This window comes from Pseudophryne corroboree, chromosome 8 (assembly GCF_028390025.1).
Source record: "Pseudophryne corroboree isolate aPseCor3 chromosome 8, aPseCor3.hap2, whole genome shotgun sequence".
NCBI lineage: Eukaryota > Metazoa > Chordata > Amphibia > Anura > Myobatrachidae > Pseudophryne > Pseudophryne corroboree.
The window spans coordinates 166099525-166106429 of NC_086451.1; the positions used below are offsets into that span (position 1 = coordinate 166099525).

The 6905-nt window shown below is 34.6% G+C and overlaps 1 non-coding gene across 1 annotated transcript; it reads left to right on the plus strand.

Annotated features, from left to right (window-relative positions):
- Positions 1–3387: 3387 nt before the first annotated feature.
- On the plus strand, positions 3388–3461 carry TRNAS-ACU (transfer RNA serine (anticodon ACU)). The gene has a single exon. It is a non-coding gene; the product is annotated as a tRNA-Ser (tRNA).
- The last annotated feature ends 3444 nt before the right edge of the window (positions 3462–6905 follow it).

The window sequence follows — 6905 nt, forward strand, 5'->3', positions numbered from 1 at the left end:
AGTCAAAATTTCAAACCCCCTGTTATGCTGTAGGGTACCTGGCCTTCTCTGATGTAATCAGAGTTAGATTTGATTCAGTGATTTTATAAAAACAGCTAGGAAGCACAATTTAGCAGTGGGTTGCAGAGAAAAAGAAATATGCTGGCAAAAAAAATCCAATTGAGTGATTAAACAGCTCTTCATTTTCTGGCTTTATTTTTATGCTAACAAATTTGTTCTCTGAAAAGTGTCCACAAAGCCAAGTCTCTGATTAACACCTTTGTAGGGATTGTTTTTCACCTATTACTAAATTAAACTTGCTTCATTGGAAAGGCAGTAAGATGCATCCTCATTTCAATGTCTACTGAAATAATACAGGTTGACACCAGGAAACATTAACGCCACTGCATCCTTGCTGCTTTCTCATGTAGAAGTCTGTTTAATGTGAAAACAAGGTGATATCTAATTAGCACACAGGTAAGGAATTAAGAAAATCTTTATTTAAGGGTGAAGATGTTTCTCACAAAATCGTTGCCCCAATGCATCATTGAAATTCAAGCTGGAAAGATGATTTTAATATATCACTTGTACATTTTGTATTGCTCTTCTGGTGACAATGTAGTTTGTTTTTGTCAATTACCCTTTTAATAATAGGGTAAAGAAAATTAAGTGGATTTTTTAAAGAAAACTATACTGTCAATATACTATTAAAACAAATTAAAATGGTAAAAGTTATTGTACTTTAAGTAAAAATAAAAGAGCAAAAATATCAATCCCAGTTTTGATTACTTAAATTAACAAAAAAAATGCATATAGCAAAGGATAGTTTCCATCTGCCTACCTCTGGGTTATGGGCCCAGCATGCTTCCATTGCAGTACTCTGCTGCACATGTAAGTGCAAGAGATCCTGAAGCACTCACTCATCATGGGAAAGTACCAATGTGTTTCTTCGTTGGTTGATGGAAGAAACATCTTACAAAAACTCTCCAGATTATTGACTTTTTAAAGTTTTTCTAGGAAACGTTCTAGATGTATGCTTATTAGCCTTTGTCAGTACGCACTTTTTACAAAGTGTCTCTGTGGCGCAATCGGTTAGTGTGTCTGGCTACTAACCAAAAGGTTGGTGGTTCAATCTCACCCAGGGACGTAATTGACCTTGTTATCAGATTTTGGTGATCTTTAAGTAGACAAGTCAAAATTTCAAACCCCCTGTTATGGTGTAGGGTACCTGGCCTTCTCTGATGTAATCAGAGTTAGATTTGATTCAGTGATTTTATAAAAACAGATAGGAAGCACAATTTAGCAGTGGGTTGCAGAGAAAAAGAAATATGCTGGAAAAAAAATCCAATTGAGTGATTAAACAGCTCTTCATTTTCTGGCTTTATTTTTATGCTAACAAATTTGTTCTCTGAAAAGTGTCCACAAAGCCAAGTCTCTGATTAACACCTTTGTAGGGATGGTTTTTCACCTATTACTAAATTAAACTTGCTTCATTGGAAAGGCAGCAAGATGCATCCTCATTTCAATTTCTACTGAAATAATACAGATTGACACCAGTAAACATTAACGCCACTGCATCCTTGCTGCTTTCTCATGTGGAAGTCTGTTTAATGTGAAAACAAGGTGATATCTAATTAGCACACAGGTAAGGAATTAAGAAAATCTTTATTTAAGGGTGAAGATGTTTCTCACAAAATCGTTGCCCCAATGCATCATTGAAATTCAAGCTGGAAAGATGATTTTAATATATCACTTGTACATTTTGTATTGCTCTTCTGGTGACAATGTAGTTTGTTTTTGTCAATTACCCTTTTAATAATAGGGTAAAGAAAATTAAGTTGATTTTTTAAAGAAAACTATACTGTCAATATACTATTCAAACAAATTAAAATGGTAAAAGTTATTGTACTTCAAGTAAAAATAAAAGAGCAAAAATATTAATCCCAGTTTTGATTACTTAAATTAACAAAAAAAATGCATATAGCAAAGGATAGTTTCAATATGCCTACCTCTGGGTTATGGGCCCAGCATGCTTCCATTGCAGTACTCTGCTGCACATGTAAGTGCAAGAGATCCTGAAGCACTCACTCATCATGGGAAAGTACCAATGTGTTTCTTCGTTGGTGGATGGAAGAAACATCTTACAAAAACTCTCCAGATTATTGACTTTTTAAAGATTTTCTAGGAAACGTTTTAGATGAATGCTTATTAGCCTTTGTCAGTATGTACTTTTGCAAAGTGTCTTTGTGGTGCAATCAGTTAGTGTGTACGGCTATTAACCAAAAGGTTGGTGGTTCAATCCCACCCAGGGACGTAATTGACCTTGTTATCAGATTTTGGTGATCTTTAAGTAGACAAGTCAAAATTTCAAATCCCCTCTTATGGTGTAGGGTACCTGGCCTTCTCTGATGTAATCAGAGTTAGATTTGATTCAGTGATTTTATAAAAACAGCTAGGAAGCACAATTTAGCAGTGGGTTGCAGAGAAAAAGAAATATGCTGGCAAAAAAATCCAATTGAGTGATTAAACAGCTCTTCATTTTCTGGCTTTATTTTTATGCTAACAAATTTGTTCTCTGAAAAGTGTCCACAAAGCCAAGTCTCTGATGAACACCTTTGTAAGGATGGTTTTTCACCTATTACTAAATTAAACTTGCTTCATTGGAAAGGCAGCAAGATGCATCCTCATTTCAATGTCTACTGAAATAATACAGGTTGACACCAGGAAACATTAACGCCAATGCATCCTTGCTGCTTTCTCATGTGGAAGTCTGTTTAATGTGAAAACAAGGTGATATCTAATTAGCACACAGGTAAGGAATTAAGAAAATCTTTATTTAAGGGTGAAGATGTTTCTCACAAAATCGTTGCCCCAATGCATCATTGAAATTCAAGCTGGAAAGATGATTTTAATATATCACTTGTACATTTTGTATTGCTCTTCTGGTGACAATGTAGTTTGTTTTTGTCAATTACCCTTTTAATAATAGGGTAAAGAAAATTAAGTGGATTTTTTAAAGAAAACTATACTGTCAATATACTATTAAAACAAATTAAAATGGTAAAAGTTGTTGTAATTTAAGTAAAAATAAAAGAGCAAAAATATCAATCCCAGTTTTGATTACTTAAATTAACAAAAAAAATGCATATAGCAAAGGATAGTTTCAATCTGCCTACCTCTGGGTTATGGGCCCAGCATGCTTCCATTGCAGTACTCTGCTGCACATGTAAGTGCAAGAGATCCTGAAGCACTCACTCATCATAGGAAAGTACCAATGTGTTTCTTCGTTGGTTGATGGAAGAAACATCTTACAAAAACTCTCCAGATTATTGACTTTTTAAAGTTTTTCTAGGAAACGTTCTAGATGTATGCTTATTAGCCTTTGTCAGTACGTACTTTTTACAAAGTGTCTCTGTGGCGCAATCGGTTAGTGTGTCTGGTTACTAACCAAAAGGTTGGTGGTTCAATCCCACCCAGGGACGTAATTGACCTTGTTATCAGATTTTGGTGATCTTTAAGTAGACAAGTCAAAATTTCAAACCCCCTGTTATGCTGTAGGGTACCTGGCCTTCTCTGATGTAGTTAGATTTGACTCAGTGATTTTATAAAAACAGCTAGGAAGCACAATTTAGCAGTGGGTTGCAGAGAAAAAGAAATATGCTGGCAAAAAAAAATCCAATTGAGTGATTAAACAGCTCTTCATTTTCTGGCTTTATTTTTATGCTAACAAATTTGTTCTTTGAAAAGTGTCCACAAAGCCAAGTCTCTGATTAACACCTTTGTAGGGATGGTTTTTCACCTATTACTAAATTAAACTTGCTTCATTGGAAAGGCAGCAAGATGCATCCTCATTTCAATGTCTACTGAAATAATACAGGTTGACACCAGGAAACATTAACGCCACTGTATCCTTGCTGCTTTCTCATGTGGAAGTCTGTTTAATGTGAAAACAAGGTGATATCTAATTAGCACACAGGTAAGGAATTAAGAAAATCTTTATTTAAGTGTGAAGATGTTTCTCACAAAATCGTTGCCCCAATGCATCATTGAAATTCAAGCTGGAAAGATGATTTTAATATATCACTTGTACATTTTGTATTGCTCTTCTGGTGACAATGTAGTTTGTTTTTGTCAATTACCATTTTAATAATAGGGTAAAGAAAATTAAGTGGATTTTTGAAAGAAAACAATACTGTCAATATACTATTAAAACAAATTAAAATGGTAAAAGTTATTGTACTTTAAGTAAAAATAAAAGAGCCAAAATATCAATCCCAGTTTTGGATTACTTTAATTAACAAAAAAAAATGCATATAGCAGAGGATAGTTTCAATCTGCCTACCTCTGGGTAATGTGCCCAGCATGATTCCATTGCTGTACTCTGCTGCACATGTAAGTGCAATAGATCCTGAAGCACTCACTCATCATGGGAAAGTACCAATGTGTTTCTTCGTTGGTTGATGGAAGAAACATCTTACAAAAACTCTCCAGATTATTGACTTTTTAAAGTTTTTCTAGGAAACGTTTTAGATGAATGCTTATTAGCCTTTGTCAGTATGTACTTTTGCAAAGTGTCTCTGTGGCGCAATCAGTTAGTGTGTATGGCTATTAACCAAAAGGTTGGTGGTTCAATCCCACCCAGGGATGTAATTGACCTTGTTATCAGATTTTGGTGATCTTTAAGTAGACAAGTCAAAATTTCAAACCCCCTCTTATGGTGTAGGGTACCTGGCCTTCTCTGATGTAATCAGAGTTAGATTTGATTAAGTGATTTTATAAAAACAGCTAGGGAGCACAATTTAGCAGTGGGTTGCAGAGAAAAAGAAATATGCTGGCAAAAAAAATCCAATTGAGTGATTAAACAGCTCTTCATTTTCTGGCTTTATTTTTATGCTAACAAATTTGTTCTCTGAAAAGTGTCCACAAAGCCAAGTCTCTGATTAACACCTTTGTAGGGATGGTTTTTCACCTATTACTAAATTAAACTTGCTTCATTGGAAAGGCAGCAAGATGCATCCTCATTTCAATGTCTACTGAAATAATACAGGTTGACACCAGGAAACATTAACGCCACTGCATCCTTGCTGCTTTCTCATGTAGAAGTTTGTTTAATGTGAAAACAAGGTGATATCTAATTAGCACACAGGTAAGGAATTAAGAAAATCTTTATTTAAGGGTGAAGATGTTTCTCACAAAATCGTTGCCCCAATGCATCATTGAAATTCAAGCTGGAAAGATGATTTTAATATATCACTTGTACATTTTGTATTGCTCTTCTGGTGACAATGTAGTTTGTTTTTGTCAATTACCCTTTTAATAATAGGGTAAAGAAAATTAAGTGGATTTTTTAAAGAAAACTATACTGTCAATATACTATTAAAACAAATTAAAATGGTAAAAGTTATTGTACTTTAAGTAAAAATAAAAGAGCAAAAATATCAATCCCAGTTTTGATTACTTAAATTAACAAAAAAAAATGCATATAGCAAAGGATAGTTTCAATCTGCCTACCTCTGGGTTATGGGCCCAGCATGCTTCCATTGCAGTACTCTGCTGCACATGTAAGTGCAAGAGATCCTGAAGCACTCAGTCATCATGGGAAAGTACCAATGTGTTTCTTCGTTGGTTGATGGAAGAAACATCTTACAAAAACTCTCCAGATTATTGACTTTTTAAAGTTTTTCTAGGAAACGTTCTAGATGTATGCTTATTAGCCTTTGTCAGTATGTACTTTTTACAAAGTGTCTCTGTGGCGCAATCGGTTAGTGTGTCTTGCTACTAACCAAAAGGTTGGTGGTTCAATCTCACCCAGGGACGTAATTGACCTTGTTATCAGATTTTGGTGATCTTTAAGTAGACATGTCAAAATTTCAAACCCCCTGTTATGGTGTAGGGTACCTGGCCTTCTCTGATGTAATCAGAGTTAGATTTGATTCAGTGATTTTATAAAAACAGCTAGGAAGCACAATTTAGCAGTGGGTTGCAGAGAAAAAGAAATATGCTGGCAAAAAAAATCCAATTGAGTGATTAAACAGCTCTTCATTTTCTGGCTTTATTTTTATGCTAACAAATTTGTTCTCTGAAAAGTGTCCACAAAGCCAAGTCTCTGATTAACACCTTTGGAGGGATGGTTTTTCACCTATTACTAAATTAAACTTGCTTCATTGGAAAGGCAGCAAGATGCATCCTCATTTCAATTTCTACTGAAATAATACAGGTTGACACCAGGAAACATTAACGCCACTGCATCCTTGCTGCTTTCTCATGTGGAAGTTTGTTTAATGTGAAAACAAGGTGATATCTAATTAGCACACAGGTAAGGAATTAAGAAAACCTTTATTTAAGGGTGAAGATGTTTCTCACAAAATCGTTGCCCCAATGCATCATTGAAATTCAAGCTGGAAAGATGATTTTAATATATCACTTGTACATTTTGTATTGCTCTTCTGGTGACAATGTAGTTTGTTTTTGTCAATTACCCTTTTAATAATAGGGTAAAGAAAATTAAGTGGATTTTTTAAAGAAAACTATACTGTCAATATACTATTCAAACAAATTAAAATGGTAAAAGTTATTGTACTTCAAGTAAAAATAAAAGAGCAAAAATATCAATCCCAGTTTTGATTACTTAAATTAACAAAAAAAATGCATATAGCAAAGGATAGTTTCAATCTGCCTACCTCTGGGTTATGGGCCCAGCATGCTTCCATTGCAGTACTCTGCTGCACATGTAAGTGCAAGAGATCCTGAAGCACTCACTCATCATGGGAAAGTACCAATGTGTTTCTTCATTGGTTGATGGAAGAAACATCTTACAAAAACTCTCCAGATTATTGACTTTTTAAAGTTTTTCTAGGAAACGTTCTAGATGTATGCTTATTAGACTTTGTCAGTATGTACTTTTTGCAAAGTGTCTCTGTGGCGCA